The following is a 12,389-nucleotide window of genomic DNA, read 5'->3' as shown; positions in this document are numbered from 1 at the left end:
AAAAATCCTCTAAAATACAACTTGCCTAATAATTCTGCACACAGTGTAAAGAGTAATTTTTATAGGACAAGTAATAAAGTGAATATTTTCCTCAGTAATAGAAATTTTAACCCATTTCACACTTATTCCAGGACTTGATCACACACTTACCAAACTATTTATGAGACAAATTTCCATCCACATGCCCACTTTTGTATTCTCCAGAATGTGGACCCCAAAAATGTTCTTGAACACCTGACAATGAATTCCAAGACTTAATTACTCACATACTAAATTATTGGTCAGACAAATCCTCATCGTCATGCTCACGTCTGTATATTGTACAATATGGACTCCACAGATGTTCTTAAAAAATCTGGTCATCTGACAATGAATTCCAGGACTTGATCACTCATATAAACATTTTTTTAACTATTTATATTAGCTTGACTATTTTTACGACTATGTCTTCCCACAAAATTTTTCTTTACATTTATATTACTTTTATATTTATATTAGTGATACAGGCATAATAATTGTATTGGCGGATCTCTAATAATGAGGCTGCTCTGTATTTAGACACTATGGGCTTCACTGCATGGTACTTTCAGAATTCTGCAAGTGATGGGTTGTTCTGTGTACATAGCAGTTTCTACTTTGGCAGGTTTTGGTATGGCCTGTTATGATATACCAGGTGGCATAGCACATTCGATCCTCATACAGGGATTGATGGGGCTAAGCAGACGTTGTACGACCAGTCTCTTTGAAAGATAAACTTGTCCTTCTAGCCCTGCTGGTGTTCTTTTATCTTTGGAACAAACTCAAATTTGCCACATAGTTAGCGGCATTTGTTCCCATATTTTGAACATTTTGCCCTTCACTCCAGTACAGTTTTTTTTTACTGCTACTATATATGCAATTTTGGGGAAAAAATGTTTATAGCAAGAGCAACTTTTATAAGTTTTCTGTGCTACCTCTTGTAAAGTGTGAATTTTTTTGCTAAAGCAACATTTTTGTTAACAAAATAAAAATTTTCAATATGATGACATAATGCTATCAAATTCTGTGAAATACCTGTGGATTCAAAATTCTCACTATACCTCTGGATAAAATCCTTGTGAGGTCTAGTTTCCAAAATGGAGTCACTTGTAAGGTCACGGGGTCATTTGCCCTGCAAAAGGGACATAGTGCCCGCAATCTATTTCAGCCAAATTTGCTTTCCAAAATTCAAATATTGCACCTTCCGTTCCAAGCCCTTCCATTTGTCCAAACAGAACTTTTTGACTACATGTGGGGTATCCCTACACTCATAAGAAAGTGGATAACAAATTGTGGGGGTCTACTTTTCGGTGTCTTGTAAAATTCGGAGCTAAAGCAGCATTTTTGTGAAAAAAATGTCAAATTTTCAATATGACGACCTAATGTTATCAAATTCTGTGAAGTACCTGGGATTTAAAATACTCATTTTACCTCTTTGCCCCCTGTATAAAATCCATGAGGGGTCTAGCTTCTAAAATAAGTACACTTGGGTTGGGGGTTTCTGTTTCTGATTTTTACGTACCCTAGGGGTCCTACAAATGCAACATGGTGCTCGCAATCTATTTGAGCCAAATTTTTCTTTACAAAATTCAAATACTGCTTCCTCCATTTCAAGTCATCTTGTTTGTCCAACCAACACTATTTGACTACATGTGGGGTATCGCCGTGCTTATAGGAAAATGTGTAACAAACCTTGGGGCAACTTTATGGTGGTACCTCTTATAAGACAGAGAAATTGGGTGCTAACTCCAGTACAGTTTGTTTTTTCTGCTACAATATATGAAATTTTTGGAAAACGTTTTTGCTAGTAAGACCAAATTTCATAATTTTTTGGTTTTACCTCTTGTAAAAGTGAAAAATTTGGTGCTAAAGCAACATTTTTGTGAAAAAAAAAAAATGTTCAATATGATGTGACCTAATGTTATCAAATTCTGTGAAGTATCTGTGGGTTCAAAATGCTCACTATACCTTTGGATAAAATCCTTGAGGGGTCTAGTTTCCAAAATAGGGTCACTTGTGAGGGGTTTCTACTGTTTAGGTACCATAGGGTCCCTACAAATGCAATATCGTGCCAGCAATCTATTTCAGCAAAATTTGCTTTCCAAAACTCAAATATTGCTCCTTCCCTTCTAAGCCCTGACGTTAGTCTAAAAAGAGGTTTCTGGACACATGGGTTGTATTGCTGTGCTCATAAGAATCTTTGTAACAAATTTTGAGCTATGTTTTGTCATGATATCCCTTGTAAAAGTGAATAAAATGGGGCTAAAGCAACATTTTTAAGGTAAAATGTATTTTTTTCCATTCCACTTTGCATTAATTCCTGTGAAGCACCTGAAGGGTTAATAAACTTGTTAGATGTGGTTATGAGCAATTTGAGATGTGCAATTTTTAAAATGTCCCTTTGTGTATTTTCTGTCACATAGGTCTCTCAAAGTCACTTAAAATCTGATGTGGTCCCTAAAAAAAGGATTTTATTAATTTTGTTGAAAAAATGAGAAATTGCTGATAAACGTTTAACCCCAACTTCCTAACAAAAAAATGTTTAAAAAATAGTGCTGATTTAAAGTAGTACATGCAAAAAATATCATCCTAAATTATTTAACACTATCATGAAGTACAATATGTCATGAAAAAATAAAAACAATCTCAGTATCACTTGGATCTGTTTTAGCATTCCAGAATTCTTACTTTATAAAGTGACCCCAGTCAGATTTCTAAAATTTGGCCTCGTCATTATGGTCAAAATTTGCTCCATCACCAAGGAGTAAGCAAGAAGCACCTCTAACCAAACATAACCATGACGACCAATGAAATCTCTAAATAAGTCAGAGATAAACTTATTCAGAGGTACATGTTAGGGTTGGATTCTAAAAAAATCTCAATCTCTGTTGATCCTCCAGAGCACCATCAAATCTATTATCATCAAATGGAAATACACCTCAATAAACTTGTCAAGAAAGAGACACCCACTAAAACTCTCAGCCCAGGCAAGGTGGCTATTAATCAGAGAGGCAGCGCAGAGACCAAAGATAGCCCTGAGGGAGCTGCAAAGTTCCCATGCAGGACTGGAGTATCTGTCCATATGACCACAAAAAGCCATACACTTCATAGAGTTGGCGTCACTGCAACCCAGAAGGCTATTGGTAGACTCTTCCATGCATAATGGTGTTACGCATTTTGTATCCTTTTGTGAAACTTGCGCACGCACTAAAGTATGCCATAGCCAGCTGGTGAATTGGCTCCATTGCTAATTCCAGAAAGACCGTGTACTCATTTGTCCATGAATTTCATTACTGTATTGCCTATATCTGGTGGGAAAACTGTTATCTGGATGGTAGTCGACCAATTCAGTAAAAAAGGCCACTTTGTTCCGTTATTAGGATTACCTAATGCCAAAACTCTAAGTTGTTCATTAATTATGTGGTACGAAAGCATGGTATCCCTTTGAATATTGTATGTGATAGGTGAGCAATTCATTTCTAAATTTTGGAGGTCTTTTTGCAATAAATTGGGGATTAATTTGTCATTTTCCTCTGCTTATCACCCTGAAAGCAAAGGTCAGACCGAGAGAACAAATTTTAAGATGTTTTGTTGCTGCTCAACAGGAAGATTTGTCCTAATTTCTGCCTCTTGCGGAGTAAGCCTGTAACAGTCAGGTCAATCAGTCCACTCGCAGTTCATTTATAATTAGGGTTTTCATACCCATTTTGGTGAATTTTTCTAGGATAACTTCTGGGTGTCCTGGAGTTGAGATAGCTATACAGAACTTAGGGATGTATGGAAGGAGATTAAAACCAATATCGGGGTGGCCCAATTTTGTCAAAAATAGAAGGCCAATATGAAACATTGGACAGGTCCCGACTTCAAGGTTGGAGATAAGGTTTGGTTATCTTCTTAGAATATTGAACTGAAGATGAGTTCAACAAAGTTGGGTCCTAAATTCATTGGCCTGTGTGAGGTTCTAGAGGTAATTAACCTGATTTGCCTTTAGATTGAAACTCCCTCAGTCTTTTCGTATTCCTAATGTGTTTCACAGATCTCTATTGAAAGAATGTGTTCCCTTTATCCTTTATCCCTTATCCCCACTTCCTCCTGTTTCATTTACTGGAGGTTTAAAGTATGAGGTACAGAGGATCATTGATTCTCGGAAAGAGAGATCCTGGGTCCCAGCTCCATCTATGAGGGTCGATCAGTTGGTCAGAGCCTTCCATCAGATGTTCCCTGGGAACCTTGGGGGTGAGGTGGCCCCCCTAGAAGAGGGGGTACTGTCACGATTCCTCCTTGCAATGCATTTCGGACGCAATAAGAGTCAATGCTGTGTTTGGTATCTGGTGTACTGAGCTGTTAGTAGTTGCTGCGACTTGTAAGCCTGTTGAATGCTGTCATCGTTTTTCACGCTGCTTATATAGCCATAAAATTCTGACCTCAGCAATTTTGTTACTTTTTATTAAGCGGTCTTCCTATTCGCTATAACAATTGCATATGCAGCATTTTTCTTTGCGTATTCAACATATCTATAGAATGTAATTAAAATTATATATAATGTTACGTTATTACTGTAAGAGTCTCTTCGTAAACAGTGTTTTGCAGAAAAATCGAACTTGACTGGAAGAAACTGATGTGATTTTTTTGATTGATCACACCAAAGTTCATAGAGACCACATGTTATCTTGTAGTCAGCAAAATTGATTCAGAGAATAAGAATAATAATCTTTGTTTATATAGCGCCAACATATTCCGCAGTACTTTACGGTTCAGAGGTTCATATACAAACAGTCAAACAGTAACATGGTTATAAAAAATACAATAATTAACGCAAAAATTATGGCGACCCAGTTTGTTAGAGCTTACAATCTACAATGAAGTGGGGTGACACAAAGTACAGGTGCTTATTAACAATTAAGGTCCAGCTATCTTGAAGAAATAGGTGATAGATAAAGGCTGCATGAAGCAGTTAACAACCACTATTTATATTGCTTTGAGTGTAGTGTAGTTTGATTGAGAATTATACTCCCTTTGCAGGCATCAAAAGCAAGCAAAATTACAAAAAAACATATCTTTGTTGTCACATACATATTCATGTGTATCAAATGATGAGAACTCAGTATTGTTGATCCACCCCCTTTTTTATAAATTTATTCTAACATATACAGGGAGGGACCCTTAATACTATTATCATTTATTATAAGGAGAAACTATATGGCACAGCTAGACATCACATAGTCACCATAATGCTTTTCTGACTCAAAAAGTAATTGGTGCCCAAAAAATATGGCAAAATATTAATTATTCCCTATGCACAACCATAAATCATTACACTCACATTTACCTGTTCTCTGTGCCAAATGTTCAATATCCTTGGGTGCTATCCCTTGTCTCTCAACATTCTAAGAAGTTGCTCCTAAATTCTGGATGTTGCAAGGAAAGCAGCAGGGGTATAACTGGAGTAAAATAGAAGTTGAAAAAATGCAACACCAGCAAATAAAATGTAAAAATTTTATTGAAGCAGAATTAAAAAGCCCATAACAAAAATTGTTAGGGTGGGTACAGAGCAAAAAAAAAAGATCAATGCGTTTCAAGCGAAAAAAGGCTCTTAATCATGACAAAAATACATTGCTCTTGACACACTATATACAGTGTGTCCACGCATATCCTGTCCACCACCATTAACTTGAGAACGGCGGCAGCTATAGGCATAGAAGTGGTGTCTGGGTATAGTAAAGCAGCCATGCGCTATGCAATGAAACCACCTATTGCACCACCTGGTGTAAAATAACGGAGTTAGCATTTTTATCTTGAAAACGGAACGAGATAGAGAAAAAAAGAGAATTAAAAAATTATAGGGCATCATCAATTCAATATGAATCGACACCTTGCATACAGAAATGCTATGATATGAAACCCATGACCCCCCAAAACATTGAATGCTGGTCACGCATATGGCGCTCATTTAACTTTGATGCTCAAAGTGGCCACCATCAGCTGCAATACACATCTGGACTCTGGACAGCATACTCTATCTTGTTGCACCTTGTGCAATATGGTAGGTGACACGTTTGCACAAGCATCTGTGATACGTCGTCGTAGGTCCTGCAATGTTGGTGGAGGGGTCGCATACACCTGCTGTTTGATGTGGTTTCACAGAAAGAAGTCCAATGGGGTCAGGTCAGGTCACTCGACGCAGCCACCATACCCAATGACTTGTAGGAAGGTCTCCATGAGGTATCGCTTCACGTTCCCAGCCTTGTGAGTTACACGTTCTAATCATAGCATTTCTGTATGCAAGGTGTTGATTTGTATTGAATTGATGATGCCCTACAACTTTGTAATTCACTTCGAGATAAAAATGCAAACTCTGTTGTTTTCCACCAGGTGGCGCTATAGGTGGTTTCATTGCTTAGTGCATGGCTACCTTACTATACCTAGACACCACTTCTATGCCTATAGCTGCCACCGTTCTCAAGTTAATGGCGGTGCACAGGATATGGGTGAACACACTGTATACACATGGAAAGAACCCTCTTCACAAGTGGAGGATGAGGTGGAACACCTGACCACAATCAAAGAGTAAAGTGGCAAAACCTGAGCTAATACATATGCTCATACGTAAATATACAAACAATGAATACACATTGCTGAGTGTATGCATCCTGTCTTCAAACTGGTGTAGTGTGTATGACCGGAAGTCTGGGGACTTCTGATCATGCCCACTGAGCCGGAAACCATCGTCGGTCGCTGTGGCAGCAGAGAGGTGAGAGCAACCATGCCTCTGATGCTGCGCATTCATTAGCATATTGGCACACCCACAGAGTGCACCATGATGGCTAATAGAGTGTCTGCATCCTGAACTAGTGTTTAAACGGCATTTGTATCAGTAAAGATGGCTTTTCTAGTGATATATTGCAAGATCTCATATCTACCAGATGTACTTTTTTTGCCACACATATGGCTATTAAAATCATCTTTATATGAGGGGACAATACAGAGACCTTTTGTCACATAGAGTTTTGCACAAACTTCAAGGCGGCATTGAACTCTGTTCAGATTGCAGAGTTCTACACTCTACCGAGAGTTTCGCTGATGTTTGGCATCAACCCATGCAGACTCGGGTGTCAAGCTGCTGTTTGCTGATTCATAGGCAGGCTAGCAAGAGATAATCTCTACTAGTCTGTTTGCTCCTTTAATCACATGTTGTGGGGAGACCTATTACATCTGCTCCCCTCCTATTTATACTGTTAGAATCCTTCTACCCATGCCAACTATAGTTTATTCTGTGTTGGTCTTGAGGTGTATATCCAAGGCTCTCTTTGGTGAAAGTTGTGTTTAGTGGTGCTTTTTGCTTGGTGCAGTTGTGCAGTTTACCCCTGTTGTTTTGTACTTCCTTCCTGCTCTTGTTTTCCTCCTGAATCTCTTATTGTCTTATCCTGTATATGTGTGTGCTTTGTGACTGAGCTTTGTTTCTTCCTTGTCTGTCTTTTTCTGTGGTTTTATCACTTGCCTATACCCCATCTCTCCCTGGAGGAGAGAAATTAGATCAGGGCTTTTCAGGAGCAGGGCCAGGAAGGAGATTCAGGTCTCTCCACTATTAGGAGTATCCCTAGAATAGGGATAGTATAGGGTCCCCTAGCTTCAGGGACAGTTTGGGAACCCCAATTCCCAGCTATCACAGAGTCATTGTGACAAATTTCTAATGATCTTTTTATAACCCTGAAGCCTCCTGATATATATATATATATATATATATATATATATATATATACTAGCTGTACTACCCATAAATAACTGCTGGTGACAAAATAGAATGTATTAACATTCCCGGGATAGTAACTGTCTCTCTGTTTTTTTGCCATTCTCTGACAGTCTCTCCCTCTGTATATATCTCTCTGTCTCTCTCTCTATCTTTGTCTGTCTGTCTCTTTTTCTGTCTGTCTCTGTCTCTTTCTCTGTCTGTCTCAATCTCTTTCCCTGTCTGTCTGTCTGTCTATCTATCTCTTTCCTTGTCTGTCTATCTATCTCTGTCACTTTCCCTGTCTGTCTCTTTCCCTGTCTGTCTCTTTCCCTGTCTGTCTGTTTCCCTGTGTCTGTCTGTCTCTTTGTCTGTCTCTTTACCTGTCTGTGTCTGTCTCTTAACCTGTCTCTCTCTTTCCCTCTCTTTCCCTGTCTGTCTCTTTCCCTGTCAGTCTGTCTCTTTGTCTGTCTCTTTGTGTCTGTCTCTTACCCTGTCTATGTCTGTTTCTTACCCTGTCTGTGTCTGCCTCTTTTCCTGTCTGTGTCTGTCTCTTTCCCTGGCTGCATTGTGACACCCCAGCATTCCATATAAGGGCATGGCTGCACATTCTTCTGAAGTTCTGGCTGCACTGTGGCTCCCAACTCCATTTGCTTTAATGGTGGCAGGTTTTTTGGTGAATAACTGTAAAGAGCAGGGTTAAAATTTCCCCTTAAAACATAGCCTATGACGCTCTCGGGGTCCAGAAGTGTGAGTGTGAAAAATTTTGTGGCTGTAGCTGCGACGGTGCGGATGCCAATCCCGGACATACATACATACATACATACACACACACACATTCAGCTTTATATATTAGACTAGCTGTACTACCCGGCTTCGCCCGGGTTAATAACTGCTGTTAACAAAATAGAATGTATTAACATTCCCGGGATAGAATGTATAAATAGAATGTATTAACGCCCGGGATAGTAACTGTCTCTCTGTTTCTCTCCAATTCTCTGTCTGTCTCCCCCTCTGTATATATCTCTCTGTCTCTCTATCTTTGTCTGTCTGTCTCTTTCCCTGTCTGTCTCTGACTGTCTCTGTCTCTTTCTCCGTCTGTCTAAATCTCTTTCCCTGTCTGTCTGTCTGTCTGTCTGTCTGTCTATCTCTTTCCTTGTCTGTCTATCTATCTGTCACTTTCCCTGTCTGTCTCTTTCCCTCTCTTTCCCTGTCTGTCTGTTTCCCTGTATCTGTCTCTTTACCTGTCTGTGTCTGTCTCTTAACCTGTCTCTCTCTTTCCCTCTCTTTCCCTGTCTGTCTCTTTCCCTGTCAGTCTGTCTCTTTGTCTGTCTCTTTGTGTCTGTCTCTTACCCTGTCTATGTCTGTTTCTTACCCTGTCTGTGTCTGTCTCTTTCCCTGTCTGTGTCTGCCTCTTTCCCTGGCTGCATTGTGACACGCCAACATTCCATATAAGGGCGTGGCTGCGCATTCTTCTGAAGTTCTGGCTGCACTGTGGCTCCCAGCTCCATTCGCTTTAATGGAGGCAGGTTTTTTGGCGAATAACTGTAAAGAGCGGGCTTAAAATTTCCCCTCGAAACATAGCCTATGACGCTCTCGGGGTCCAGAAGTGTGAGTGTGCAAACCTTTGTGGCTGTAGCTGCGACGGTGCGGATGCCAATCCCGGACATACACACACACATACACACACACACACACACATACACACACACACATACACACACACATTCAGCTTTATATATTAGATATATATATAAACAACAGCAGAGCAATGTCCAGCAATAAAGTGAGCAATCCAGGATGCTGTTAAAAATTCCTTCACTTTATTCATGAATCCATAAAAAAACAATGGTCCAAGCGATTCAGAACAGCAATTAACGCAGGAAAATAGCGCAGATAGGACATATATATACATAATATCTATATATATAATTGCCTTATTCTGTCTGTCTGTCTGTCTGTTTGTCTTGCTCCAAAATTGTGTCCTTACAGTGACAACCAGCGGATTGGCTGCTAGGCTTGGCCTGCCCCCCCCCCACGGATTGGCCGCTCGCCTCGGCCTGGCCCCGCCCCCCGCATGGATTGGCTGCTCGCTACGGCCCTCTGCACGCATCGCTCGCTCCCGCTCGCCTCGGCCTGGTCCCGCCCCACGCATGGATTGGCCGCTCGCAACGGCCCTCCGCACGCATCGCCCGCTCCAGCGTACACCGGCTCCCGGTACACATGTGCAGGGAGCCAGCATACGCTGACGCCTCGCCCGCTCGGCCCCGCCCCCGGCGGACATAAATTTCCGATGCTGGGATCGTGACGGAGCCGGTGTACGCTGGTAACCATGACACACATCGCGTAACTATAGGAAGCGCTTCCCTTAGTTACCCGATGTGTAGCATGGTTACCAGCATACACCGGCTCCCGGTACACATGTGCAGGGAGCCGGCCTCGGCCTGGCCCGGCCCCCCGCATGGATTGGCCGCTCGCCACGGCCCTCCACTCCAAAGCAACATTTTTGTTAACAAAATAAAAATTTTCAATATGATGACATAATGCTATCAAATTCTGTGAAATACCTGTGGATTCAAAATTCTCACTATACCTCTGGATAAAATCCTTGTGAGGTCTAGTTTCCAAAATGGAGTCACTTGTAAGGTCACGGGGTCATTTGCCCTGCAAAAGGGACATAGTGCCCGCAATCTATTTCAGCCAAATTTGCTTTCCAAAATTCAAATATTGCACCTTCCGTTCCAAGCCCTTCCATTTGTCCAAACAGAACTTTTTGACTACATGTGGGGTATCCCCACACTCATAAGAAAGTGGATAACAAATTGTGGGGGTCTACTTTTCGGTGTCTTGTAAAATTCGGAGCTAAAGCAGCATTTTTGTGAAAAAAATGTCAAATTTTCAATATGACGACCTAATGTTATCAAATTCTGTGAAGTACCTGGGATTTAAAATACTCATTTTACCTCTTTGCCCCCTGTATAAAATCCATGAGGGGTCTAGCTTCTAAAATAAGTACACTTGGGTTGGTGGTTTCTGTTTCTGATTTTTACGTACCCTAGGGGTCCTACAAATGCAACATGGTGCTCGCAATCTATTTGAGCCAAATTTTTCTTTACAAAATTCAAATACTGCTTCCTCCATTTCAAGTCATCTTGTTTGTCCAACCAACACTTTTTGACTACATGTGGGGTATCGCCGTGCTTATAGGAAAATGTGTAACAAACCTTGGGGCAACTTTATGGTGGTACCTCTTATAAGACAGAGAAATTGGGTGCTAACTCCAGTACAGTTTGTTTTTTCTGCTACAATATATGAAATTTTTGGAAAACGTTTTTGCTAGTAAGACCAAATTTCATAATTTTTTGGTTTTACCTCTTGTAAAAGTGAAAAATTTGGTGCTAAAGCAACATTTTTGTGAAAAAAAAAAAATGTTCAATATGATGTGACCTAATGTTATCAAATTCTGTGAAGTATCTGTGGGTTCAAAATGCTCACTATACCTTTGGATAAAATCCTTGAGGGGTCTAGTTTCCAAAATAGGGTCACTTGTGAGGGGTTTCTACTGTTTAGGTACCATAGGGTCCCTACAAATGCAATATCGTGCCAGCAATCTATTTCAGCAAAATTTGCTTTCCAAAACTCAAATATTGCTCCTTCCCTTCTAAGCCCTGACGTTAGTCTAAAAAGAGGTTTCTGGACACATGGGTTGTATTGCTGTGCTCATAAGAATCTTTGTAACAAATTTTGAGCTATGTTTTGTCATGATATCCCTTGTAAAAGTGAATAAAATGGGGCTAAAGCAACATTTTTAAGGTAAAATGTATTTTTTTCCATTCCACTTTGCATTAATTCCTGTGAAGCACCTGAAGGGTTAATAAACTTGTTAGATGTGGTTATGAGCAATTTGAGATGTGCAATTTTTAAAATGTCCCTTTGTGTATTTTCTGTCACATAGGTCTCTCAAAGTCACTTAAAATCTGATGTGGTCCCTAAAAAAAGGATTTTATTAATTTTGTTGAAAAAATGAGAAATTGCTGATAAACGTTTAACCCCAACTTCCTAACAAAAAAATGTTTAAAAAATAGTGCTGATTTAAAGTAGTACATGCAAAAAATATCATCCTAAATTATTTAACACTATCATGAAGTACAATATGTCATGAAAAAATAAAAACAATCTCAGTATCACTTGGATCTGTTTTAGCATTCCAGAATTCTTACTTTATAAAGTGACCCCAGTCAGATTTCTAAAATTTGGCCTCGTCATTATGGTCAAAATTTGCTCCATCACCAAGAAGTAAGCAAGAAGCACCTCTAACCAAACATAACCATGACGACCAATGAAATCTCTAAATAAGTCAGAGATAAACTTATTCAGAGGTACATGTTAGGGTTGGATTCTAAAAAAATCTCAATCTCTGTTGATCCTCCAGAGCACCATCAAATCTATTATCATCAAATGGAAATACACCTCAATAAACTTGTCAAGAAAGAGACACCCACTAAAACTCTCAGCCCAGGCAAGGTGGCTATTAATCAGAGAGGCAGCGCAGAGACCAAAGATAGCCCTGAGGGAGCTGCAAAGTTCCCATGCAGGACTGGAGTATCTGTCCATATGACCACAAAAAGCCATACACTTCATAGAG

Source organism: Anomaloglossus baeobatrachus, chromosome 4 (genome assembly GCF_048569485.1).
Source record: "Anomaloglossus baeobatrachus isolate aAnoBae1 chromosome 4, aAnoBae1.hap1, whole genome shotgun sequence".
Lineage (NCBI taxonomy): Eukaryota > Metazoa > Chordata > Amphibia > Anura > Aromobatidae > Anomaloglossus > Anomaloglossus baeobatrachus.
This window is presented reverse-complemented; position numbering follows the sequence as displayed.